The 26,918-nt window shown below is 43.7% G+C and overlaps 1 protein-coding gene and 1 long non-coding RNA gene across 3 annotated transcripts in view; one reads left to right on the top strand and one right to left on the bottom strand.

Annotated features, from left to right (window-relative positions):
- Positions 1–26,918, top strand: part of LSP1 (lymphocyte specific protein 1) — an 80,994-nt gene that overhangs the window by 1,073 nt on the left and 53,003 nt on the right. The gene's annotated exons all lie outside the window — the stretch shown is intronic.
- LOC309517037 lies at positions 18,003–26,381 on the bottom strand. Of its 2 annotated transcripts, none has more exons than XR_014213126.1 (3): positions 26,262–26,381; positions 25,168–25,341; positions 18,003–18,435 (listed from the first exon to the last, which is right to left on the bottom strand). It is a non-coding gene; the product is annotated as an uncharacterized lncRNA (long non-coding RNA). The 2 variants fall into 2 exon arrangements; XR_014213127.1 differs by lacking the exon at positions 18,003–18,435 and adding an exon at positions 24,277–24,390.

Here is a 26,918-nt window from a genome sequence, read left to right as displayed (position 1 = left end):
CTCCCCACCCAAGCATTGATGGAACTGCTGCCATTAGGTCTAGTTTGGCTCTAATAATAATGGGGATGAGAAGATGGAAATCTGTACATTTCAGAGCACATCTCAAGTGCCAAAGTGATGTGGCCATGCATCTCCACTCTTCCAAATGCTTCATATCAGCTACAGAGTTCAGACTCCAGGACTTCAGAGATGCCCCTGACATTACCTGCACATTTGGGGAGACTAGGCTGTGACTTTCTTTCTTTCTTTCCTTCTTTCCTTCTTTCCCTCCCTCCCTCCCTCCCTCCCTCCCTCCCTCCCTCCCTCCCTTCCTTTTACAAAAAACCCCCAGTATTGTTCAGCATTAAGTATTAACCTGAATAAAAAAAAGGTTGTATCTTCTCAGCATCAAAAAAGGGAGCCATGTGGTTGTGGCGGGGTGGTGGAGGAAGTAAAATAACACACAGTAGGGGGAGCAGATCAGGATTGAGACTGTGGCATGCAGTGGGGGATTTTTATTTTACTATTTCCCCTTGCACTGTGGTCTTGATGAAATCAGCTCCTCTCCTTCCACACTGCAAGCCAGAATTTGCCCTGGAAGCAACGCTGCTGTTGGCACCAACAGCACTGAGGGATAAAAAGGCTATGCTTGATTCATGTTTTGCAAGAGTTAGGGGGAATTGCTTATTTCCCTTCATCATAAAAGTGAAAATCACTGCATATAAATGGAAGTCTGTTCACATGATCCGTGGGCATGCAGCCAGTTTATTCTTTAACCATGTTGGCACTTCTTCTAAGTTGGCAGTTTTGATTTGGGATTGCTTTTGGTGACATGCTAATGACATAGGCACAGACCTATGGCTCACTGCAAACACATGTAAGGTGACATTTTTGGACAGTTAGTTAGTGGAGACAGCCCTGTGCCCACAGCTGCTTTAACCTTGCTATAAAAATTAGACCTCTTAGAAAATTTGGAATAAGGGACAAAAATCAGCACAGAATTATAAGCACACTCCTATAAGCCTCAGTGCAAATAGTAGAAAATGGTCTTCCCCTTTGATTGATGTTTTAAATTGATGGATTTGAGTGAACAAAATAGTGGTTGAGGCCTGTTAAAGATGGATGGGTCCATGTAAGCTTGAGAACATTTGCCAAAATGAAAAGTGACAACCATAATCTATTTTAAAGGTGGTGAGTAGCTCAAGGAATGAGTTATTTTAACTGCCTTTGACTTCTGCTTCTTATGTTGCATTTCGCCTCTGCATCCATGCCCACCCATTGCATTTTGAAAATGTGATGTAGCGAATTGGTCACAGAGCCTCATTTTTGCAATCCACTTAGGAATTATCGCTGAGGAAGTCTTTGCAGGACTCAGACATGCACCTAGCCACTCCCTTGATTGCAAGACTCAAGGCTCTTTTCTAGTCACTCACTTCCCTTCTGCACAAAATGCCAAGAAAGGATCTGCAAGGATGAAAATGGCTCTTCGTTATAACCTCCTCCTCCTCTTCTTTCTTGAAACTGAATCTGTGAACAGTATATTTCCTCTTAGAGTAACCACAAGGTTTGCTTAGCGCAGTTCCTCTTTCCCCTTGAATTGTTGCTATAAAGTTTTGTCGAAGCAAATAACAGTGCTCCTCAGCATACTTGCATTTTGTCACAAGCAGCTTTACAGGATAGGCAAGGATAATTTATTGAAACTCATATGTTATATCCCTACCTCCCCCTCCCCTGGCACGATATGGGGCCATTCCTGCATGTTGATATCTCACCATAAAAAATACCAAAAACCCTTCACATTTCTCTCAGAATTTGCCTTTCCGTTAGTTCCTTGATATCACCAATTAAAAACTTTAGGGTGATGCTGCGGGAGCTTATATGATGCTGGCTACATATGGAGTATTCAATCTGATTTGTTTTCTGGGGGAATATGCGATGGTTGCGTCGCACAATTTTATGCCATGCTTTCCTGTGCATTTGGCCAACACAAAACAATGCAACGAAGGTGCCAGCTAGACCTCTCCAGGGATGGCATTCTATAAGCAGGCCACCACCACCTAGGGCTTGCCGATCAGAAGGTCAGCGGTTCGATTCCCTGCAACGGGGTGAGCTCCCATTGTTCAGTCCCAGCTCCTGCCCACCTAGCAGTTCGAAAGCACGTCAAAGTGCAAGTAGATAAATAGGTACTGCTTCGGTGGGACGGTAAACAGCGTTTTGGTGCACTGCTCTGGTTCACCAGAATCAGCTTAGTCATGCTAGCCAGATGACCGGGAAGCTGTCTGTGGACAAACGCCGGCTCCCTTGGCCTATAGAGCAAGATGAGCGCACAACCCCAGAGTCATCTGCGACTGAACCTAATGGTCTGGGGTACCTTTACCACCCAAAAAGCCCTCACTGAAGTCACCCAGAAAAGGAGCTCTGACAAAGATCTTAAAGCCCAGACACATTTGTAAGGTAGACAGTCCTTTGGACAACACACTCCTAAGCAACAAAGGACTTCAAAGCTTAAATGCAGCACACTGGATTCTTCCCGAAACTAGTGGCAAGATGCATTTCCTGCAGTTGGTACCAACCTATAACCAGCCACTTCTTTTTGCACCCACTAAAGCTGGTACAATAAATGAACATGCACATTGTGTTGACGTAGGTACAGGCTATCTTACGAGGCAGGCTAGCACCTCTCTTGTTGTGAAGCTGGGAGGTACATCACTAGAAAATAGCTTCTTACAGACACAATCAACTATCCTTGCACAACCTTCAAGGTTGCCTTCCTACTCAGGCTTCTCGTTTCCAGTGCGCTACAAAGCTCAGAGGCTGCCCATGTATGGTCATCGATTAAGGCAAGCTTTGCTGTGCCAGCAGGCTCCATCCCTTCCTTTGCCACGTTCATCCTCAGCTGTCCTGAATTCTCTAGATCCCTTAGAGGAGACTTGGAGAGTCCTAAGTAAGATTACAGCAATTGCTAAGAATATCCAGCACTGGAAGGAGATTGTCTGGGAAAGCTGATATCTAGTGAGGTATCTCTGGACCCCTGGAACTGCATTCCAGAGGGTGGGGCAGAGGAGTTGCAGCTCTATGTATAACTCAAGCGTGTGTGGCTGTACTAAAAACCTGGTGAAAATTCGGTGAAAAATATGGTGCACTTGAGTGAACAAAAGGAAAAGCTGAAATACAGCTTGACTGTTGCAGTGAGACACAATGTATGATGACAGCTTACAAGGAAACCAGTTATCAGTCCATTTAAAGATTGCAGTTTCCTACTCTTTATTTGCTTTAGATTCTCCCTTCATTTTTTTAAAAAATCTTTTCTTTGTGCAGTCAAAATTCCAGTCATGTCTTGGTTAACAATTAGCATGATAGTGATTTTATAAGTGCCCGACAAGGGGATGTGGGCACTCCTGAGAATCAGTCTAACACTCTCTGTAAAAACTATTTAGTTACAGTCACAAAAACTTTTGATCACTTTGATCAATTTCCGGAGCTTTCCCCTGAAAGCAAAGAGAAAATAATTCTCATTATCAAGCTTCTGAAAAATGTCTGACTTATGTAGTTCAGGTCCTTTGAGAAACACACTGAGATAAGTGTTGCTTTGTTAAGCCTGAAGTATTTCCTGGAAATTGCAACAGCACTAGACTAACAAAGGCAGGGAGATAGTAGCAACTAATGAGAATGTGAATTTTGATTCATTTCTCTTGATTCGTTCAGACTTTGATGTGAAAGATACCTAGCAAATCCAAACTTTCGTTGTTGTTGCTTTAGCAAAGGCCAACATAACTCATACAACAGTACAACGAAGAAGTGTTACACAGCTCAAAGCACCATAAAATATAAACTAATAGCATAACCCACTGTGATATTCAATATATGTCTAATATCTTTTGCAATTAAAAAGAAAAAACAATCATTACAAAAAGAAATCTGGAACAGGATTCTACCGACTTAGGATACAATACAACATTTTTAACAATAGACTTGATAGTCCCCTACAATCTAGCATTCTTCGTCCTCCTTAATAAGCAAACCTACCAGAAATGTAAGGCTCAGTGGACTTATTTTTGAGTAAACGTGCATAGGCTGGTGCTGCATGTAATTTTGCATGCCCTGCAGATCTTCAAGAGAGTTTCACATGGAGATATGCAGAACATGCATATAAATCACACAGATAACCTCTTCAGTGTTAAAATGAACCGTGCATGGGTATTTGTCCAAGCACCACACAGGGTGGATTGCTTCGCAGATGAAGGTTATGAAGACAACTGAAGTTCAGGAGGAACAGTATTCTTCCATGGCTTCAGGAAAGGAGTGTGTTTTCATGAGACCTTTGTTGAAATAATCAAACAATTTAAATAGAGGAGATCGAGAGGAGATATGTAGCCATCTTCAGATATCTAAAGGACCATTACATGGAAGATGGAGCAAACTTGTTTTCTCCTGCTCTGGAGGGTAGGACCCATACCAATGGATTCAAGTTACAAGAAAGGAGAGTCAAACTAAACATCAGGAAGAACTTTCTGATGGCAAGAGCTGTTTGACAGTGCAATGGACTCTCTTGAAAGGTTGTGGACTCTCTGTCCTTGGAGGTTTTCAAACAGAGGTTGGATGGCCATCTGCCGTGGATGCTTTAGTTGAGATTTCTGCATTGTAGGGGGTTGAACTAGGCAACTCTTGGTGTCCCATCCAACTCTACAATTCTTTGAAATGAAGTGGTGGTCGTAAAAACACATACCTTGCCAAGGAAATGACAGACACAAGTATACCAAGGGACCATGGCACCTAAGTTATACCAACATACCTAGAGGCAAATGGGAGAGATACCACTGGAGAGTGAGAGAGCAAAAAGAAAAGGAAAATTCATTGAGCATAATCGCAAGAAAACCTGCAGAAGAACACAGGAACATCAACACTGAACTCATTACTATTATCATTATCATTTATATGGTTTCACTGATGTACATGGAGCTTACAATCTAAATTCAAAAAGGGAGCATCCACCAAGGGAGTGGAAGGAAGAAGAGGCAGGGCACGCAGGAAGAGGATATGAGATTGTTTCAAACCACGATCTTGTCTAAAACAACTGCAAGCACTTTCCTGTTTGATGTGATTGCAGAATAGTTTTGTTCAGCATATCTTCTGAGTGATCTAAATTAGGTACCTATTCCCTGTTCTTCAAAGCAAAAATGTTTTCACTAAGTAGCTTACAGTATCACACTGCTACAATAAAATTCAAACACAATTTAAAAACAGGGCTACATTAAGACAAAACAGTTAAGTAGGTCTTCTGAGCACACTTGAAAGCCATGAGGAAGGGGGCTTGGCTAATGTCCCTGGGCAGTGAGTTGTGCAATGTCAGGGCCACCACTGAAAAGGTCCTGCTTCTGGACCCTGACAATTGTTGGCAGTGTAAGCCTCACCTTTCCCCCATACTTGTGGCCATATATGAAACAATCCTATGCTGAATGGCTTAGGTAAAATCCTAGCCACTTTCTAAACAGGAAATGACTGCTTAGTACAGTATTGAGTAGTAGAATTGTAACCGCTGGGGAACCATAGCAGGAAAGTGGTTGCAGTTTTTGCTTTGAGTACTCATATATTTGCATATTCATGCATATTCATGCTTACCCATGGTTTGACTGAGCGCAAGGGTGGGGAATTTTTGGCTCTCAAAATGTAGCCGGACTCCAACTTCCATCATCCCTAGCCAGCATGGCCAATGGTCAGGGCTGATGGGAGTTGTTCAGCAACATCTGGAGGCCAAATGTTCTCCACTCATGGCTTAGTGTTTTATTGCAGTAGCACAAGGGAGTGCAGATCATGAACATGCACACTGTAGAACAGAACTCTTTTCTGGAACAGATTGTTCCTGCTTTGATTAAATTAGACAGTCATAGCAACTATTTACTTTCTTTTTTAAAGAATCTAGTGTGTTGGCTTTAGAAAAGTTAATAAACAGCACAGGAGATCCGCCATATGCAGTCATATTATGGATGTGATTTTAAACACTGTTCCCTGTGAGAAAGCTCCATTGCACTCAGTGGAACAAAATTCTCAATTATGCATAGGATTTTGCTAGCTCTTGCACCCCAGTCTGATTTCATGTTTTGCTTCTCGACATACATTAAATGGCCATGTGCACAACTATACAGGCTATGGTTATGCCAAAATATGTGTATTTAGAGAAATCTGCACCATGGCTATAAATCTTTCAGACTGTTCTGTTTCACACATGGGGAAAAACTATTCATTCTGCCTGAGGGACATGTACATTTTAAGCAGTCAGAAATCATACGTATTTTCTTGCTTGCCCTCAAGGGGGCAGGCTCTGCTTTGCCATTTTCCAGCTCTTCACAAGACTGCTAAAACGTTTTATTTTCTGGAGACAGTTTAGATAGGGTCGCCATATTTAAAACAGTGAAAATCTGGACAGAAAAGTTGTTGAGCTATGCCAGTTTTGAGCTATTTTTATGGGAAAGCGGCAAAAACGGCACTGCTGCCATGGGCTGCCATACGTCCAGATTTTCCCTGGACATTTAATCCTGATTTCCACCTGGACACTGCTGCTGACTGCAGTATTCTGGATAGGTCCAGGAAAATCTGGACATATGGCAGCCCTAGAGAGCTGCTCAGAGAATGACAAGAGAACATTAAGTCCATAGAATATGAAGGCTCCTTGTCTAGCTTGATATTAAAACATAGTGGGTTTCCTACTGTTTTAACACCCCAGTGGGAACCATACCAAGGCCTATTTTCTTGTTACAAAATGTGTGGAATATTGCCATCCTCTGGCATGTATATGGCTGAACCTTTCTGCACACTGGCCCAGAGTATTTAAAGTATGAATATGACACATCCAGAGATAGACAAGGAGCAATGTTGGCCACATACTAAATTCTGAAGAAGATAACTGTTTAGTATTGTGAATTCTGAAATGAACACAGATTCATTTTGCTGGGCGGGGGGAGTATCTAGCTTATAGAAAGCTACAGCTGGGCTCTGATTGACATATCCCTCCCCCCTCCCAGTCTTGTCAACATTAATTGACATCTTCTGACCATTTTGGGCATGATGAAAGAGCTTTCTAAATGCACCCTTATGTGGCAGGCGACATCCTTCCATGTTGTTATTTGTAATGTTCATGCAGTACTTTCCAATGTACTCGAAGATGTACACTGAGTATATTTGATTGTCAGTAACACTGCGTGGTTGTTGCTAGGTAGAGGGTTAATGATTTGCGATGGATTTACACAGACCTGAGAAGGGGCTTTCCATATCCACATCCACACCCAGTTCTTAGGACTGCTTTACACATTATGCTGCCACAAACCTGGGGCTGCTATCTTCTGCTCTCAACAGGGAGCCACAGTCAATCCCGGCTTACTGAGGAGCGTCCCTGGTGTAGATGCATGTAATTTTTTTTATACCATTATGTTTTTTTAAGTGTATGACTTTAGATTTTAAGATGTGCACTTTTAAAAAAGAGCATAATAGGTAAAGAATTCTCTCTGTACGTGCTGGTAAATTCCTGGAAAACATTCCAAGGCTGCTTTGAATGGAGCCAGCAGCTGTCTCATCACATGCCAGAGAAATTACCAGAATGAATAATGGCATCAAAATTAAAGGGAAAGTCGAGTTATGGTGGCCTTGCAAGCTTCCAAAATGATAGCACAAATTAGCCTCCTGAAACTACCTTGATGTATTGGTTAGAGTGTTAGGCCACGAAGATCTAAATTCAAAGCCACACTTACCTGCGAAGCTCACTGCATGACCTTGGGGCCAGTCACCATTTCTTGGCCTAGCCCACCTGGCAGGGTTCTTGTAAGGCAGGGATGGGATACCTAATCCTGTCAGCCCCAGCCAGCACAGCCAATCACCAGGGGTCAGAGGAAGTACAGTATAACAGCACTGGGAAAGCCACTGGTTCTCCATCGCTGTTGTAAGGATAAAAACAGGAGAGAACCATATAAATCACACTGAACTCCTTAGAAGAAGGGTAGGATTTAAACATAATAAAATGAAGAGTTGCCATCTCACCCAGATGGAGGCGGCGGTGGGGGAATCTCTGCAATGCATGAAGCCACTAACAGTGAGTTCAGATAACTAGACGTTTTGAGACTGAGGTTTGATATACAGTGGTACCTCGCAAGACGAATGCCTCGCAAGACAAAAAACTCGCTAGACGAAAGGTTTTTCCGTTTTTGATTTGCCTCGCAAGACGAATTTCACCTATGGGCTTGCTTCGCAAGACGAAAACGTCTCGCGACTTTGTTTCCTTTGTCTAAAAACAAAGACATGTTTTGTTTATAAAGTTAATTTATTTTCCCTTCAATTTTTGAACTGCTCTTTACAGTATGTGTGACTTTAAAGAGCAGTTAATAAACTGTTGTTGTACCAAATTTGGCTTTGTTTGGACTTTTTTGACCATAGGAACGCATTAATTGATTTTCAATGCATTCCTATGGGATTTCATGATTCGCAAGACGAAAAATTTGCTAGACGACAAAACTTGCGGAACGAATTAATTTCGTCTTGCGGGGCACCACTGTATTCAGCAAAATCCATTCAGTGTTGGGGGGAAGAGCTAGAAGCTGAAGGCCAGCTTCCCCATTCCCAGCTCACTGCCTTCACCATAAGGCTAGGATTGTTCCCTCTGACATGCCATTCTCAGCCCCGAAGGGAAGGGGTTAACCCCATTCTTGCTTCAGATTGGAGTATATTTTCTTTGTCAATGTATCCATCTTAATGCACACCAGATGTGCAAGGCAGTTCCTTGAGCATCTTAATCCTGGGCTTCAGTAGTTGGAGTTGCCTTTCTTACAATGGGTAGGGCTGCTGGGGGCTCTCTGGAGATTTGATGCGATTAAAAGAGGGGGGAGGGAAAGAGTAATAATGAGCAAAAGTCCCGTCCCCCACCTGGTCCCCTCTTCCCACACAGGAAAAAGCTGCCCCCAGCTACTAAAAGGAAAGTATCAATAAACAAACTAAAAGTCAAATCTGTTTTGTCGTCTACTGACTGCATTAGGCAGTGACAAGAACCTGCCTTCACCATGCCATCATTTCTCATTTTAAAAGTAGCGACATCAGGGCCAAGAGGCATTTATTGCACCTAATCAGCACAACGGCCATTTCATCATCATCTCAGATTGTGAAGACTGAGCATGCAGAGATCTATGGCAAGGCTGTGGTGCTATCACTCCTCATTAATTGCATCACAAATAATATTCAAGAGATGGCCGGTGCAAATTGCACAACCGCACTCCACACAGCTGAACCCATAATAGCGACAATTGCACTTTCCGGAGAGAGGGCTGCATTTTCCCAGCACTGAGATCTTGAAAATATGTTATCTTCGTAATAGAAGCACAACCTTGAGGGGAGACGTGAGGACACAGCAAAATGAGAAACAAAATGTGCATTTCTTGCACAATAAACAGAGAGTGCTGCGGATTTGCAGTTGCTGCTAATTCTTTTTTTACTATTCTTTGGATGGATGAAGGCAAAATGCTTTAGGCACTTCAGTAGGGATTCATGAGGAGCAGCTGCCTTATTTCTGAAGTATTTGCACACATTTTACATCAAGTTGTATTTTATACTGCTGTCACTGTCACACACACACACACACACACACACACACACACACACTCTTCAGAACCAAGGCAGTTACATGAGGATAGCCCAGCGGTGCACCTTAGTTCTTGCATCTTTAAAACATAAATGTGGTTCATTGTGTATCTGTGTTTATGCCCATTTGTGCAAGCAGACACAGGAACAGGTTGCAGGTTTGCCTTGGATTTGCACCCCTCAGCATCACAGAAGTCATGTGCAACGGTGCATGTATCTCCTGCATGCACAGTCTTTCAAAGGAAGGGTGGGCCAAGGGTAGATATCACATGTGATGTCCTGCACTCAGGGTGTGGGGCCTTTTGCGAGCCTGAAATTCAGTCCTATGCTTCACTGTGTTAGAGCTCACATGTTGAGGAACTGTGCAGATCTAAACAGCAACAGGCATTAAAGTGCATTAAGGAGCTAAAGGATTGTTGTGGGTTGGGGTGGGTAAGCTATAAGCCAGAGTCCCTTCTAATTCCTGGATCCAGCAAGGGTTAAAATCTCATGAAAGATTCAGTTACTGGAATAGCTAGGTCAGCTTCTACTTACCCCCTAAGTACAAGCCATTAAGGTAACAAAGGATGTGGCTCTGTGCTAGGGAGGAAGTGGGTGGGCCCCCATCCTTCAACTTTCTGGTAGTTAGAAGGACAAAGACCAGAGTGGTGTGAGCTAGAAGTTAGAAGCAGACTGCAGGCTGGGCAGCTGAGAGACAGAGCCATGCCTGATTCCTGCTGGAATCCAAGGCTGTGGCTAGGGAAGAAGCAAGACCTTCTTGGGGTGTTCATAATGTGAACCTGTTGTTGTTTAGTTGTTTAGTTGTGTCTGACTCTTCATGACCCCATGGACCAGAGCATGCCAGGCACTCCTGTCTTCCACTGCCTCCCGCAGTTTGGTCAAACTCATGCTGGTAGCTTCGAGAACACTGTCCAACCATCTCGTCCTCTGTCATCCCCTTCTCCTTGTGCCCTCAATCTTTCCCAACATCAGGGTCTTTTCCAGGGAGTCTTCTCTTCTCATGAGGTGGCCAAAGTATTGGAGCCTCAGCTTCAGGATCTGTCCTTCCAGTGAGCACTCAGGGCTGATTTCCTTCAGAATGGAGAGGTTTGATCTTCTTGCAGTCCATGGGACTCTCAAGAGTCTCCTCCAGCACCATAATTCAAAAGCACCAATTCTTCGGTGATCAGCCTTCTTTATGGTCCAGCTCCTACTTCCATATATTATATATGTGTGTGTAAATAAGCCATATATCCTAAAGACACCACAGTCTCTGCTGCCCCTCATTCCAGGGAAACTAAAACCTGGGTAAGCACCAGTAACTCCTAGAATCTTGCACTGCTCAGAGACTGGGGTGGCATTTAACAGTAAAATAAGGTGGGAGGAGGGCAGAATCTGTCAGCAGTTGATCACTGCAGCATCCAAAGAATTGATGGGACAGATTCCAGTTTCCCAATGAAACACTTTGTTAGTGTTGTTGGTAGCTTATGGTTTTATTGATCAGAAAGCACGAAACAAGTCCCTCCCTACAAATAACAACAATAATTTCCTTATCCAGCTTCTCACTTTCATTTTGGTTCACTTCATGTAAAAATGAACGGAGGGAAGGAAGGAAGGAAGAGAGGAAGGAAGGAAGGAAAATTGTTCTGAGAAAATTAGCATACTAACATATACTGTCCACTTTCACGACATATGGTCACTGGCACCAGATTCCATAACTTTGGTCCTGCCATGGGGAAAAACATCTCTTAGGGCAGGGGTCTGAAACTGTTCTCAGCCCAAGGGTCAAATTTCCCCATGGACAACTTTCCATGGGCTGCATGCCAGTGGTGGGTGGAACCAGAGTCAAAACTGGGTGCAGCAACAGTTGTGACTCTTACTCTCACTCTTCCCCCAGTCCCCCTGCTAACCTGGGTTAAGTCATTGTTTGGTTTAGCAGTATTTCTGAACCTAGACTCACAGTTCATCTGAAGTGAGACAAACCCTGAGGCCAGGCTCAGACATTATGCTCAGCCAAACCATGGCTTAGCCCCAGGTAGCGTAGTAGCAGGGGGAGTGGGGGAAGAGTGAAGCTGCCATGATCTTTGTTCCAACAACCTGCATGTTTGTTCATTTGTGGTTTGTGTCAGTACAATCTGTTTGTATAAATGCTAATATCACAGAAATTTTCTGTGATCCATAAGCTTCCAGTATGTTTTTCTGGTCTGTTTCTAAACACCCATATGTGTGATTCGTTTTATAACACTCCAGACCAGGCTTCATCAACCTCGGCCCTCCAGATGTTTTTGGCCTATAACTCCCATGATCCCTAGCTAGCAGGACCAGTGGTCAGGGATGATGGGAACTGTAGTCTCAAAACATCTGGAGGGCCGAGGATGAGGAAGCCTGCTCCAAACTGTGTGGAAAATATGTTCTTTCCCATTTTCATACATGAGATGATGAGATGGAGAGAGAAAGGTAGCTCTTGTCCCACAGATGGGTGTTTTCATTAAATACAGTGCATGTGGTGGCTGCTCTGGATCTCTGGAGAAAAATTATACCTTGTTGGCAAACTCTCCATTTCTGACTCACTTCCAAAGAGGAATCTTAATTTCAGAAAGCACAATTTGTGGCTGTGCTGTTATATCTGCCATTAAGCGGTTCCTGTTTTCCTAAAGAAAGAAAGAAAACAGTTTCCTATCTCCTGCATTGTACTCTTGAGGTCTTGTTGACAAGATCACTTAATGTGGATTAGATAACCTTTAGCACTTTTCAAGTTCTTTGCTGTTCAGCTACAATGGCTGAAACTTGGTAAAAGGGGGTGGATCTTCCCTCTACTTTTTCAGGGCATATGAATAAAATAATAAAAACGGATGGATTCCTTACCCCCCTCTCCTACTTTTTCAGAGCACATTCATGGACTTATTCAGTAACAAGGTATTCTACTCCTTCCTTGGAATATTTTAGGAAAGACACATGGAGTCTGCCCTGTCCCACACCTCAATCACCCACAAGGAATTTAACAAGGATGGATTAGGACGGGGTAGGCAGCCTAAGGCCCATGGGCCACAAGTGCCCCATGGGGGTTGTTTAACCAACCCACGAGCCACCCCCAAACTGAGCAGCCCTCTCGGCGAATCCCCGTGCGCTGTGTTAAACCAGCACAGTGTGGGGACTCGCTCCTGCAGTGCCAGAAATCACGTCTGCGCATGCTGAGATGCCAAAAATCGCATCTGTGCAGACGCCGACACCGGAAATTGCAACCGCACGTGTGATCCAGCCCACGGAGGGATCTCCGCTGGAGTGAACTGGCTCAGGCGTGGTAAACCCAGGTGTGACCCCTGGATTAGACATTAAGGAGGCTTGCACCAGCTGCTTAAGAATTTCCCTTGTGTTCCTTGCTGTGCCAAGGTAGTGGCTGCATCTAGCTGTCAACAACGTGATTAAGCTGAGTGTTTGCAGAAGGTTGGACTAGATGATCCTCATGATCCCTTCCAACTTTATGATTCTATGCTGCTCCCGTAATTTTGCCCCAAAAGCGGTGGTAATGCTTGGGCTGAATGCAAGTTTGGAAGCTCCTGAGGGACACTGTCCTCGCTAAAGTTACAGCAACTCCCTGGTAACCTTATGCCACCTTAATCTTACCTAACTTTGAAAAAATGGGGTCCAAAGGAGTGACTCATCTACAGGATGATCTTTCGAAACTAAATCAACAGAATGACTTTTGAGGTTCAAGGACAATGTGGCCCTCCAAGTAAACAGAAGGCTTTCCTCACTCCAGCATGATAAAGATCAAGCTGTGAGCCTAATTTGCTTTGCAAACTCTTCATGAGATCTCTTTCTGAGCATGTTCAGTACATCATATACATGATATTGCTACCATTACCGTTTATCATATAATTAGTAAAAGAATGCTCGGTGCTGCACAGAACACAGAGCCGAACAGACCCCATGCCTCAAAAGTGTGCACTCTAAAACAAGGTTAGACAAGCATTTTTTCTGCTGGTGGCCACATTTCCTCAGGGGGTCATTGGTCTGGGGGTGCATGTTGGCAGTGGGCGGAGCCTGACCTGATGATGAGCAGTGCCAGAGACAAAAATGCTCTGGATTAATTTATCCAGAATAAAAGCTACTGCTTCAATTTTCACTGTGATGACCTCACGTTAAAAATTCCAATTCTGCATAGAAGAAAGTCTATTGGTTTTGATATGACTATAAAGAGGATTGTTGTGTTCATATTTTGAGTACAAAAGACCAGTACAGTCCCTGTTCTGGAAAGCAAGTGATAGCAATTCTTTTCTGACTTTCATGTATCACATACACATAACATAGATGGCAGAAGCATACCAATTACCTTTCAAACTTCTGAAAGGAAATCTTCTTCTCTCTAAAAACCACGCAATCAGAAAAAAACACTATCTGTTTATTTTTTTATCAACTAAAATGCTACCCCCTTCCAACTGTTCTGAAAATACAAATAAAGAGAGGAAAACACAAAACACTTTCAAACACTTTCAAAAGCAAAGTAAAACAAAAAGGAGGAAGCAAACAGGAAGGAACTCCGACCATCCCTGACCAGCTTGGGTGGAAGTGGAAGTTCACAACATCTGATGGGTCCATAATGGCCAACTCTGATCTAGGGGATCCAAATATTACAGAACTTTATGCCTGCATAAGATAGAAAATCTTACAAGGGACACTTAACATTTCAGTTAAATGAAAACAATATATTTCTAGATAAATTACCGTAAGTGCTGTGCAGATGGCAAAGCAAGGAGAATGAATGCATGGACCACACCAAATGGCCCCAACCCTGATTGATGTGTGCTTATTTGAGCTTTTGTACAGACCCTAATAAGTACAGTCTCTTAATTCCCAGCTGGCTGGGGCTGAGGGCAATTGTGGTCCAAAAACTCCTGCCACATGTTAGCCGCCCCTGATCTTGATGAAAGATGGTGGAGGAGAAGCCTACAAAGAGAGAATATTGAGGTGATGATTACTTGACTGTGAAGCAAAGAAAAGGAAATTCTTTTTTTTAATATATGTGATATGAAAATTGAATATTTTGGAAATTTGAATACCCCCTCCAAATATTAACAGGACAGGTAGGAAAAACCATCAGCGAGGCAATGAGTACTGTAATAAAAACTCTAAACCATAGTGGATAGAGATTATTTTCAGTTCAATGCTGATTGTCTTGTATAAATTGACTATATCACACTCTTTCAAGAGTCCTTCTTTATGGTGTCTTTCCTCCCACCACCTGTTCTTCAAAGTCAACATCTCTCTTGTGAGGATTTTTAAGATTTCATAAGGAAGAAAGGGCCTGTCAGAAATTAAATGTAACATGTTGCTTCATCACAAGTTGGACGAGGCACCAGGAGCTTTATTCCAGAATTCCAAAGATGGATGTTAGGCTAGGGATGGGCATGGCAGGCAAAGTTTGATGGAGTAGAGGTTGTGGAAAGAGGAAGGAAATGTCTGAGGGGGTGAGAAATATATGCCTTGAAATCCTAATTCTCCACCTCTCATGCCTCTCTCCCAGTTCTATAGGAGAGCTGAGGGACAAACTGATTCTCATCTCGCAGGCCGCACAAAGCTGTTCAGACTTGCTATGAAAATATTTACATTGAGTTTTCCTGACTGCCTGGGCAGTGGCCACAAGTATGCGTTTTTCCCCTCTACCTCAATTTGTCACAGACCCAAACTAAAGTCACTTGCAGTAATTTAGCCAACGCGAACTCTCAAAGGGGGTTCATTTTTTAAAAAAATCTCCACATTAGCAAGCCTCAGTGGCACCAATGTTCTTTGATAAACCTTTCCTTATCTTTCCTCCTCTCCCTGCTCCTGTTTCTCTTCACATTCTCCGGGCTTTTCCAGAACTAGGGCCTAATGTGGCTGCTGAATGAAGAACTTTTTGTAGGAGGCAAGCATCTGAGCTGGGCACAGGAACACCTTGCTCCCAGAAATTGTCCTGCCCACTGCTCCATATCTGTGCCCCAACAATTGCTAATTAATCAATTAAGAAATATTTTTATCCCACTATATCATAAAAATATGAAAAATGGTTCACCAAGTGAAAATTTCAAATCAGAGACCACCAGTTAGCTCTTATGGAAGATGTTTTTTTAAATTGCTTGCATAAGTTTGATGCCATAGAAAAGTTTTCGCCAGGCATTCAGAGATTAAAGCAGAAGTTGCCCACTGGATATCATATTAATAAATACAGAGGCTTTTAAGGGCACATTCATATTTTGTACACATGGGGACTGTTATGGCATACACGCAAGGATTACATTCACAACGGCATTGGCAAAACAAAAAGCGCTGGAATACTAAGTAGCATTTGGAGGAGGTCATACCCAAATTATTCTAGTAGTTTGTGTCTTTTTATCATCTGGGACTAACATAACACACCTGTGTATACCTGGCCATTGCAAGATGACACAGGGACTGCAGTGGGCTTATTTCATTACCACAGTCAAAGGGGAATTCCTGAACCTTCTGGACAGGCTCTTCACTCTCTTCTTGACAATCATCAGTTCTTCGCAATTAGAGATCAATTAGAGAGCTCTCGGTGGTTTGCAAACACTGCTGTTATTCCTCCATTTTACACATTGAAACACCTGTGGGCAACCAGTCTTCCATTGTCCAAAAGAGATGAGTCACTGAGTCCTCCCAGGACAACACTATGCATCCAAGTGTGAAACAAAAATCATATTCAGGAGGACCCCACACCGTCTGCTTGAGCTACAAACCCACAATTCTATGCTGATACAAACATATCATATTGAGGTAGGATTCAGATGCTGGTCTAGTCCACTTTTATACGTGGAATGAAGTGGGGAAGGAGGCACCATTTTGCATCAGGCAGAAAACTCCCTTGTGTCAGTCCTGCTTAGAGACCGAAGTGGTATAATGTGTGATACCTGCATATTTAAATTTACTCCTAGATCATGTGTTTGAGGCATATATCACTGGAACATCTGTCTTGCTATACCTCACTCATACCTGCTGTCTTCCTCTCCCCTTTACTATGAACTGACTAACCGGGCTTTATTTTATTAAGCTTTTTCCTTGCAAAGCATGATGTCCCTGTGTCTTTTGCGTGGAACACAATAGCTTTGTAGATACAGAGTAATCTGCTGGGATTATTGGGTATCGAGAAATGCATCTCAGTGTAATGAGTTGAGATACTTTCCACTTTTGCAATCCTATGGCTATGTGAATTTGTTCATGTGATTGTGCCCTTGGTTAGTAACAGTTTGATTGAAACTTGCCCCCAGTACCAAGCTGTTCTGCCTGGGAATTGCAACAGTATTTGCAAACAAGTGCTGTTGAAAGAATGAGGATGGGATATAGCTCTTAAAGCTCTAGTTTCATGGGGATTATCATTTGAAGCGCTCAGCCCTTTAACCTAATGCCCTAGTTAAATGAAAGGGATTGTGTTTAATGGGATCCTACCCCCTGACGATAGACATGTGTAATTAGCAAATCTTTACAGCACGTCCAATCTTTAGGAAAAGAAATAATTCCCAATTCCAGTTTCTACAAAACTTCCATAAGGGGATGTAGATTTCAAAAGCCGAATATTTCAATATATTCGTGGAGAGAAAAAAGAAAAGTTGTCCACCGTGCCAAAGGCTCTGCTGCTCTCAGTGATACAGTTATTTTGAGCATGCAATCTTGTATGGCAGCCTTAGCTGACTTGCAACTGACCTCTTGCAAAGTATGTCTTCATCTTAACTTGCTTGCAGAGGGATTCTGCTCTAGCAAGGTGCCATGGGTTTCTTTAGTTTTAAGAAATCTTAATTTACCAATAACAAGGCAGTCTGGTATACATGTAACACTATTGGTTTGTTTAAGCCAAGAATGGGGAACCTCAGGTCTGAGAGTGGCAGGGAGTCACATGTGGCCCTTTAGGCCTTTCTCATTTGGCCCTCAGAACTCTCCTCAGGCCACATTCCTCATCAGCCCTTCTTGCACCATTCTTTGATGCTTTTTGCCTGGATGGAGGATAGGAGCGCTTGTATAGAAAATAGGTAAAATTCATATTCCTTATTATGGCCACTTTTGCCTCTGGCCACACCCAAGATAGTCAAGTGGCCCCTAAAAGGTTGCTTAGGATGGAATGTGGCACTTGGGCTTAAAAAGTTTCCCCAGCTGTGGTTCAAGACACGAATCACACAAGAGGAATCCTACAGGTGATCAGACAAACCTTGGTTTATTTCTCCAGAGTGTGGTTTGTTTTCCAGCTGCTCTTGGCTCAAGCCTTTGTAGCTGAATGATCATCTGGTGTCTGTCTGGCAAAGCAAACCATGGTTAAGAAAGTGTACTAGCTTTACATTTGACACTATGTCATAGTTTAAACAAACTAAGGTTTGTAAGCATAAACAAATCATGGTTTCATGTGATTTATTGGCAGTAAACAAATCACAGCTAAGGTACTGAGCAGCATTTTTGCACAACACTAAGTTGGCTTATTAAGCCATGGTACATCTTTGTGTGGGACGCGGGTGGCGCTGTGGGTTAAACCACAGAGCCTAGGACTTGCCGATCAGAAGGTCGGCGGTTCAAATCCCCGCAACAGGGTGAGCTCCCGTTGCACGGTCCCTGCTCCTGTCAACTTAGCAGTTCGAAAGCACATCAAAGTGCAAGTAGATAAATAGGTACCGCTCCAGCGGGAAGGTAAACGGCGTTTCCGTGTGCTGCTCTGGTTTGCCAGAAGCAGCTTAGTCATGCTGGCCACATGACCCGGAAGCTGTACGCTGGCTCCCTCAGCCAATAAAGCGAGATGTTGTTGTTCTGCAAATCACAGTGTACAGTGGTGGATCCATCTACAGTAGTACCACTTTCATTTTTGCTTCACGAACTGTGCAGAGCCTGCAGATATATTGGTAGAATTATAAACAGAGAACAGATTAGCAAATTACATAGAAGAGAAAATGTCCTTGAAAAAGAGTAGATATCAACTAGTATGGAAAACACAGAAAAGTTAAATATTAGCCAGAATAATGTGATGGCTCCAATGCGTATCTGAGAAGGACCGCCATACACGTTGAGGAAATACCTAGCACTTTGCTCAGCCAGAGGAAGCTGAAAATCCCCTCTTTTCCCCTGGAGTAATTTGTCAGCTCTGTTCAGAGCACGGCTGGGGAATGTGTAGTCCTCCTTCCATCATCCCTGGCATGCTGGCAGAGGGTGATGGGAGCTGGTGTCCAACATCTGGAGGAGCCACACACTCCCCATCACTGCCAAGCTAACCAAATCATCACACATGACACATATACATGTGTTAATTATTCCAGAACAATTACTCTTTCTAGTCCCACACTCACAACACTTAATATGGATTAGAATTGACACTCCACCTGTAACCACTCATTGAAATGGGGGAGGGGGGACACTCGCTATTTTAGCCATTTGTTAGCCACTCAATGTCAAAACTATTTTCCCAGCCCCATGTGGAGGCCATTGCAAATAACACCCTTGGTGTTGTTGTCATTTTTATAGCTTCGTAACCTTCCTCTCTTTTCCAACACATGAAACCTCGTCGAAACGTCGCACAGACACCCCGACTCCCACACGGGAAGACACCCGAAGACACCAAAACCTGCATTCCTGTACCCGTGAAAATCTACGAAAGCATATATTTATAGGTATTTATAGGAACAGTATTTATAGGAACTCAAACAGTATTTATAGGAACTCAAACACCAGACTCTGCTCTGTTCCAGTAACAAGAAGCCGAAAGCACCAGCCTGAAGATGACGAGTGAGACCTCGTCGAAACGTCGCACAGACGCCCCGACTCTTGCACGGGAGGACACCCGAAGACACCAAAACCTGCATATATATATATATATATATATATATATATATATATGCTTTCGTAGATTTTCACGGGTACAGGAATGCAGGTTTTGGTGTCTTCGGGTGTCTTCCCGTGTGGGAGTCGGGGTGTCTGTGCGACGTTTCGACGAGGTTTCATGTGTTGGAAAAGAGAGGAAGGTTACGAAGCTAATCCAAAAAGAAACACCCCCCAAAAACCAAGACACAGAAGAAAACAATGGCATGGCCCTCCTTCCTTATATCAAGGGCACTACAGACAAAATTAGCAAAATCCTCCATAAACACAATATCAAAACAGCCTTCTGCACCAACCAAAAAATAGCCAATATCCTCAGAAACCCAAAAGACAAAATCCAGCTCGAAAACCAAGGGGTCTATGAAATACCCTGCAAAGTCTGCCCAGCCACGTACATTGGACAAACAAACAGACGAATAAATGCACGTATCGCAGAACACAAGAATGCCCTCAAAAAAGAAGAAAAAACTTCCTCTCTTTTCCAACACATGAAAGAAACAGGACACGAAATTAATTTTGCAGATTCCAAATTGCTCTTTAACATGGAACATCACCACAAGAGAATAATCATGGAAGCCATCGAGATAGAGAAACACCCTCACAACTTCAACAAGCGTGACGACACGTCCCGCCTGCCTGACATCTGGAAATTAGCCCTCCCCACAAAAACCGACACCAGAACCAGAGGCACACAGAACGCCGTCACCAATCAACCACACCAGACCCAAACCCAGACCCTCTCCACAGACATATTACAGACTCCATCCAGTAGCCAAACTATAGTGGCACCTCCGGATGCTGCACCCCCCTGCAATCCCTACACAGATCTGGCTGGCACAAGGCACAAAATTACAGCTCGCCCCTATACACGAAGCCAAGCCAGAGCACAACTAAATGCAGCACAGCCATCTTCTCAGAAAAACTCTTCACAAGCTCAAGAGGTCAAGACACGAAAGCTTTAGCAACTAATCTACACTTAATGACCCACCCAGTGGTATTCAGAATATCACTCATGAAATCACTCAAGATATCCCTCAAGTAATTAAGGAACAAAAGAAGAAAAGGCACACTAATCTAGGAACTTCCTCTCTGCCCAGAACGTTGGAGGCTATACACCACACCCCTCCACAGTATTTATAGGAACTCAAACACCAGATTCTGCTCTGTTCCAGTAACAAGAAGCCGAAAGCACCAGCCTGAAGATGACGAGTGAGACCTCGTCGAAACGTCGCACAGACACCCCGACTCTTACACGGGAAGACACCCGAAGACACCAAAACCTGCATATATATATATATATATATATATATATATATATATATATATGCTTTCGTAGATTTTCACGGGTACAGGAATGCAGGTTTTGGTGTCTTCGGGTGTCTTCCCGTGTAAGAGTCGGGGTGTCTGTGCGGCACACTAATCTAGGAACTTCCTCTCTGCCCAGAACGTTGGAGGCTATACACCACACCCCTCCACAGTATTTATAGGAACTCAAACACCAGATTCTGCTCTGTTCCAGTAACAAGAAGCCGAAAGCACCAGCCTGAAGATGACGAGTGAGACCTCGTCGAAACGTCGCACAGACACCCCGACTCTTACACGGGAAGACACCCGAAGACACCAAAACCTGCATTCCTGTACCCGTGAAAATCTATGAAAGCAAATATCTCACCTCTACGGGGAGGAAACCTTCCAGCTGACAAGAACCTACGAGAAACTAGAAATCCGAAGAGCCACCATCTTATGTGATCTCCTGTTCCTACGCAACTGCCGAGACAACAACTTAACTCCCACATGCCTCCAACTTAAATTCCACTCTAAAACCCCAGCTACCGAAAGGATCCTGAAACGAACTGAACTATCCCTAATCAGAAACGAAATACATAAGAAAAGATACCTACTAAACCAAACCAACAAAGATCTGCTCACTCTTCACCTCAAACTATGTAACAAAATCCACCCTGCACTCTGGGACAAATGCAAACAACTAGCCGTCTGGAGAGCTGAAACTGAGACCTCACATAAGACAGACAGACACACCAACAAACTCTACAAACTAGAGAAACGCCAGAAGCCCAGCCACCCTCCACAACAACCCATGAAACAAACAGTACATAACATATCAAACAGGATCCTCACCCCAACTGAAACCAAAGTACTCTCCAAAGGTTTCAACTTTGCAGTCGCCCCGAGACGCATCCCCACGGAAAACATCATATGCGGAGTCGAAGCTAGCCTGACCAAAATCGACCCAGATGAAGCCAATAAAATCAGACTTGAAGTCACCAACATCCTCTGCTCCAGCAAACCACCCAGAAGCAATTTACACAAAGAAGAACAGAAAGCACTCACCAACCTGAGGAAAGACAACAACATAATCATTCTCCCAGCAGACAAAGGCAACGCCACTGTTGTGATGAACACATCGGACTACCAAGCAAAACTATCAAATCTACTCCAAGACCCTACCTACCAACCTATAAAAACAGATCCCACCACCTATCTGGAAAAAACCACCAAATCCAAAATAAAAGCCTCTCCTATCAGTGAAGAAATCCAGCTAAGAATCATCCCCAGAGAAAAATCATCCAGATGCCCCAAACTCTACGGTCTCCCCAAGATACACAAAGAAGGAACACCACTCAGACCAATAGTCAGCTCCATAGGCTCACCTCTACAAAATCTCGCTAAATTTCTCGCTAAGCAACTTCAGCCCTATGCAGAATCCATCGCTTCACACGTTACTAACTCCTTCCAGTTCATAGAAACAATAAAGAAACAATACCTACATCCCGATGACCTACTTGTGAGCTTCGATGTTGTATCTCTCTTCACTCAAGTGCCCATTAATGAAGCCTTGACAGCCATTCAAAACAAATACAACCCCCCCAAATACATCCTGGACCTGACCAACCACTGCCTAACCAACACGTACTTCATCCACAATGGACAAAGATACAAACAGATAGAAGGAGCACCTATGGGATCACCCCTCTCACCGGTTATCGCAAATTTGTACATGGAACACTTTGAAACCAATGCTTTAGACAAGTCAGAACACAAACCCAAACTTTGGCTCAGATATGTTGACGACACCTTTGTAATTTGGCCACACGGGAAAGAAAAACTAGATAGCTTCCTCACACATCTCAACAGCCTACACCCCAAAATACAATTCACTATGGAAATAGAAGACAACAACCAACTCCCCTTTCTTGACGTCCTAATCTACAAAAAACCTGATGGCTCCCTAGGACACACTATCTACCGGAAAAAAACACACACCAACCGCTACTTACATGCACAATCACACCACCACCCTGCACAAATAAACTCCGTAGCCAAGACTCTCATCTCCAGAACCAAACGCCTGGCTGACAAAGACCACTTGACAACTGAGTTACAGAATCTCTCAAATGTGTTAATCGCCAATGGATACCAGAAAAACAGGGTTACGAAGCTAATCCAAAAAGAAACACCCCCCAAAAACCAAGACACAGAAGAAAACAATGGCATGGCCCTCCTTCCTTATATCAAGGGCACTACAGACAAAATCAGCAAAATCCTCCATAAACACAATATCAAAACAGCCTTCTGCACCAACCAAAAAATAGCCAATATCCTCAGAAACCCAAAAGACAAAATCCAGCTGGAAAACCAAGGGGTCTATGAAATACCCTGCAAAGTCTGCCCAGCCACGTACATTGGACAAACAAACAGACGAATAAATGCACGTATCGCAGAACACAAGAATGCCGTCAAAAAAGAAGAAAAAACTTCCTCTCTTTTCCAACACATGAAAGAAACAGGACACGAAATTAATTTTGCAGATTCCAAATTGCTCTTTAACATGGAACATCACCACAAGAGAATAATCATGGAAGCCATCGAGATAGAGAAACACCCTCACAACATGAACAAGCGTGACGACACGTCCCGCCTGCCAGACATCTGGAAATTAGCCCTCCACACAAAAACCGACACTAGAACCAGAGGCACACAGAACGCCGTCACCAATCAACCACACCAGACCCAAACCCAGACCCTCTCCACAGACATATTACAGACTCCATCCAGTAACCAAACTATAGTGGCACCTCCGGATGCTGCACCCCCCTGCAATCCCTACACAGATCTGGCTGGCACAAGGCACAAAACCATAGCTCGCCCCTATACACGAAGCCAAGCCAGAGCACAACTAAATGCAGCACAGCCATCTTCTCAGAAAAACTCTTCACAAGCTCAAGAGGTCAAGACACGAAAGCTTTAGCAACTAATCTACACTTAATGACCCACCCAGTGATATTCAGAATATCACTCATGAAATCACCCAAGATATCCCTCAAGTAATTAAGGAACAAAAGAAGAAAAGGCACACTAATCTAGGAACTTCCTCTCTGCCCAGAACGTTGGAGGCTATACACCACACCCCTCAACAGTATTTATAGGAACTCAAACACCAGACTCTGCTCTGTTCCAGTAACAAGAAGCCGAAAGCACCAGCCTGAAGATGACGAGTGAGACCTCGTCGAAACGTCGCACAGACACCCCGACTCTTACACGGGAAGACACCCGAAGACACCAAAACCTGCATATATATATATATATATATATATACACAGGCCCATCCTGCTCTGTAAGGAGGCCTAGCCAGAACTGATTTTTGTTAGAACTTTTTCCTCTCTTCTTGCCAAACATGTTTTAGCTTTCTGATGATTTTGCAACCAGCCCCACATAGCAAAAGGATTGTGTAATTAATGAAGGCTGGTGTCCTTTTCCCTCTCTGGGGCTCTCTCCCTCCCACCCACCACAAAGACTGATTCACTTCCTCCCTTGAAATTTCTCTTTACCTTTAAACCCTTCCTCTTTTCTTGTGAACTGATAACTGGCCCCATTCTCAGTTTGGCTGTTTGCACTGCATGGTTTACTGTGCAACATACCCCTGCTTTGGAGTTCATTCCCATTATACCCCTGTTTTGGAGTAAGTTCGTGTGGGGTACACTTAGACAGTGTTATTTCAATGGGTCTACTTCAAGTAAACATTAGCTGAATAGAAGCCTAAATCTACCACTGCTTCTTGTCCTAATCCTAAAATCTGTAGCATGGTGCCTGTGTGTGTATCATAGCCCCATTACCCCTCACACGAAGTTTTTTAGCTTTTTCATGGGGTTGTTTAGTTGTGGGGGTTGCCTGATTATTATAAGGTTTCCCCCTGTCATTTGTATTGAGGTGTGTTTTGGCTGTTTGTGGGGCTTCTGTGCATTACTAGTTTGGGACATTTCTGTGGTGATCATGACAGTTGTTTAGATTCCTAACTAATACATGACTGGGCCTAGAGAGAGGACAATGGGATGTTTCAGCAGGAGATGGTAGCTCAATGTATGAGAAGGATATTATTTTATTTTGTATTATTTAAAATTATTTCTAAGCAGCTTAATACAGTGGTACCTTGGGTTACATACGCTTCAGGTTACAGACTCCACTAACCCAGAAATAATACCTCGGGTTAAGAACTTTCCTTCAGGATGAGAACAGAAATCGTGCTCTGGCGGCGCGGCAGCAGCAGGAGGCCCCATTAGCTAAAGTGGTGCTTCGGGTTAAGAACAGTTTCAGGTTAAGAACGGACCTCCAGAACGAATTAAGTACTTAACCCGAGGTACCACTGTATGTGAAATCTCTAAGCAGTACATAAACATGCGAGCAGTAAAATATATCGTCTTATGGGTCAGGGAAAGCTAAGGTGAATACCTGGCTAGCCTTGTGGGATGGAGGGTAACAACAGAGAGACATTCATGGCAATGTCAGCAGAGTCCAATCCTTCATCACAGCCCTTCTTGGCTGCTGGGAGAATGCAGTCTTGATTCCCTTCTGCATGTCACAAGATTGTGATGGTGGTCTTCTCTTGGTGGTCAGGAGGAAGGACTTTTTAAAAATAGCAGCCAGACCCAAAGTGGGTAGTTACAGGGGGGAAAGGGCAATTTAAAAATCCTGATCATGCAAACATTTCATTATACTAGGCGATGTAAAAAGTGACTGATAACCATGTGAAATGTACTTTAGTCCAGGCTTCCTTAGAGCCCCAGACCATGATCAGATGGACCAGTTTCTCCTCCTCCCCCCCCATCAAAGACACTCCCTGAAGACTCCTCTGCAGAGTATTCATCATTGTTTCTAACATGAAAGTAACACAACACTCTTTCTCATTAGTGCTGTCAAATTTCCAGCTCTGAAGATTTTCTCCCACTCCTTGGCTTCTAAATGCCATGCCTTTTCCTCATGTGTGTAACACGGGGAAAATGCACAGGTGTGTGGTAGTGGCACATGATGTGTGCACAAATTATAACCCCCATATCACTGGGCAGTTCTAAATTTTAAGAAGCCCTATTGGGAGGGCAGGGGATGAGGATAAAGTAGGGTCTCTTTGCTCCATCTCCCTCTTTTCTATGTAACAATAGTTTCTGCCAGCTGTACCACAGCATAGGACAGGCAAGTCCAAAGTCTGTTTCAGGGGCCTAACCCAGCCCCAGCCCCTGTGGCGGTATATTTCCTGAGGTAAAATCCTAAAAAAGCTCAACAACTTTTTGGACGGCCCTCCCACATGTTCATTTCATCAAATCTGGCCCTCTTTGAAAAAAGTTTGGACACTCCTAGCACAGGAAGTCACAGTGGTACTACTGCAAGAGTAACACTCTTCATCTCTTGTGGCAAATATAAGCATACCTTTGGGACCAGCAAGCCATTGTCTAATGGCTATGGCACTGAATTATTTGCTGCTCAAGCCAGGGCATCTTTCACCCAACGTTTGGACTAAAACAGCTCCATTTGTTGCAGCATCTACTCACCTAAATGGCTGACTCATTCCTCAAAAATCCCAGAAGAACTTATCTTTTCTCTCCTTCCATCTGCTTTCACCATTGCCCACCCCTCCCTACTGCCACTCAGACTGATCCTTCTCCTTGATCCTAACTGCCCTATTAGCTTTGGAAACTCATCTGCTAGCAAACAAGTGTTCACCTATCATATCATTGCAGATTGAGACTTACATGATGCCTGAGGAATGAGGGTGGGGGCAGAGGAAAGAGAAGCTGTGAGGTGTTGGAGGGGGCAGTCACAGAGAAAGGCATGTGCAGTGCTCCTGCAGGGAGCTGATTTTCCTTTATAAACATCCAGTCACTACAATACATGTAAATCAGGGGTTTCAACATGCAGTCTTCCCTTGCATCAGAACATTGTCCCCACCATTGGGGACAACGGTGATACCCAGATGGGCTGCCTGTGCAATCATTTTGGTAAAGGCCACTGAGCTGAGTGGCCTTATCCTGCCCATGCTTACCCTGTCCCCTATGACAACCAAGCTCCCAGCCTCCCTCTTGTCACCAAAGTCAGCTTTTCACATTCCTCTCTGCCCCTCCTCAGTTTGCTATGAATTGTGCTGCATACCAGGCTATAATAAGAGCATGGTGACCAACCACTGGACCATTTCCCCCCCCCCATTTAGC

Source organism: Podarcis vaucheri (genome assembly GCF_965113315.1).
Source record: "Podarcis vaucheri genome assembly, chromosome: 1".
NCBI classification, from domain to species: Eukaryota; Metazoa; Chordata; class Lepidosauria; order Squamata; family Lacertidae; genus Podarcis; species Podarcis vaucheri.
The sequence above is the reverse complement of the archived record's forward strand: the minus strand, read 5'-3'. Positions and strand labels throughout refer to the sequence as shown.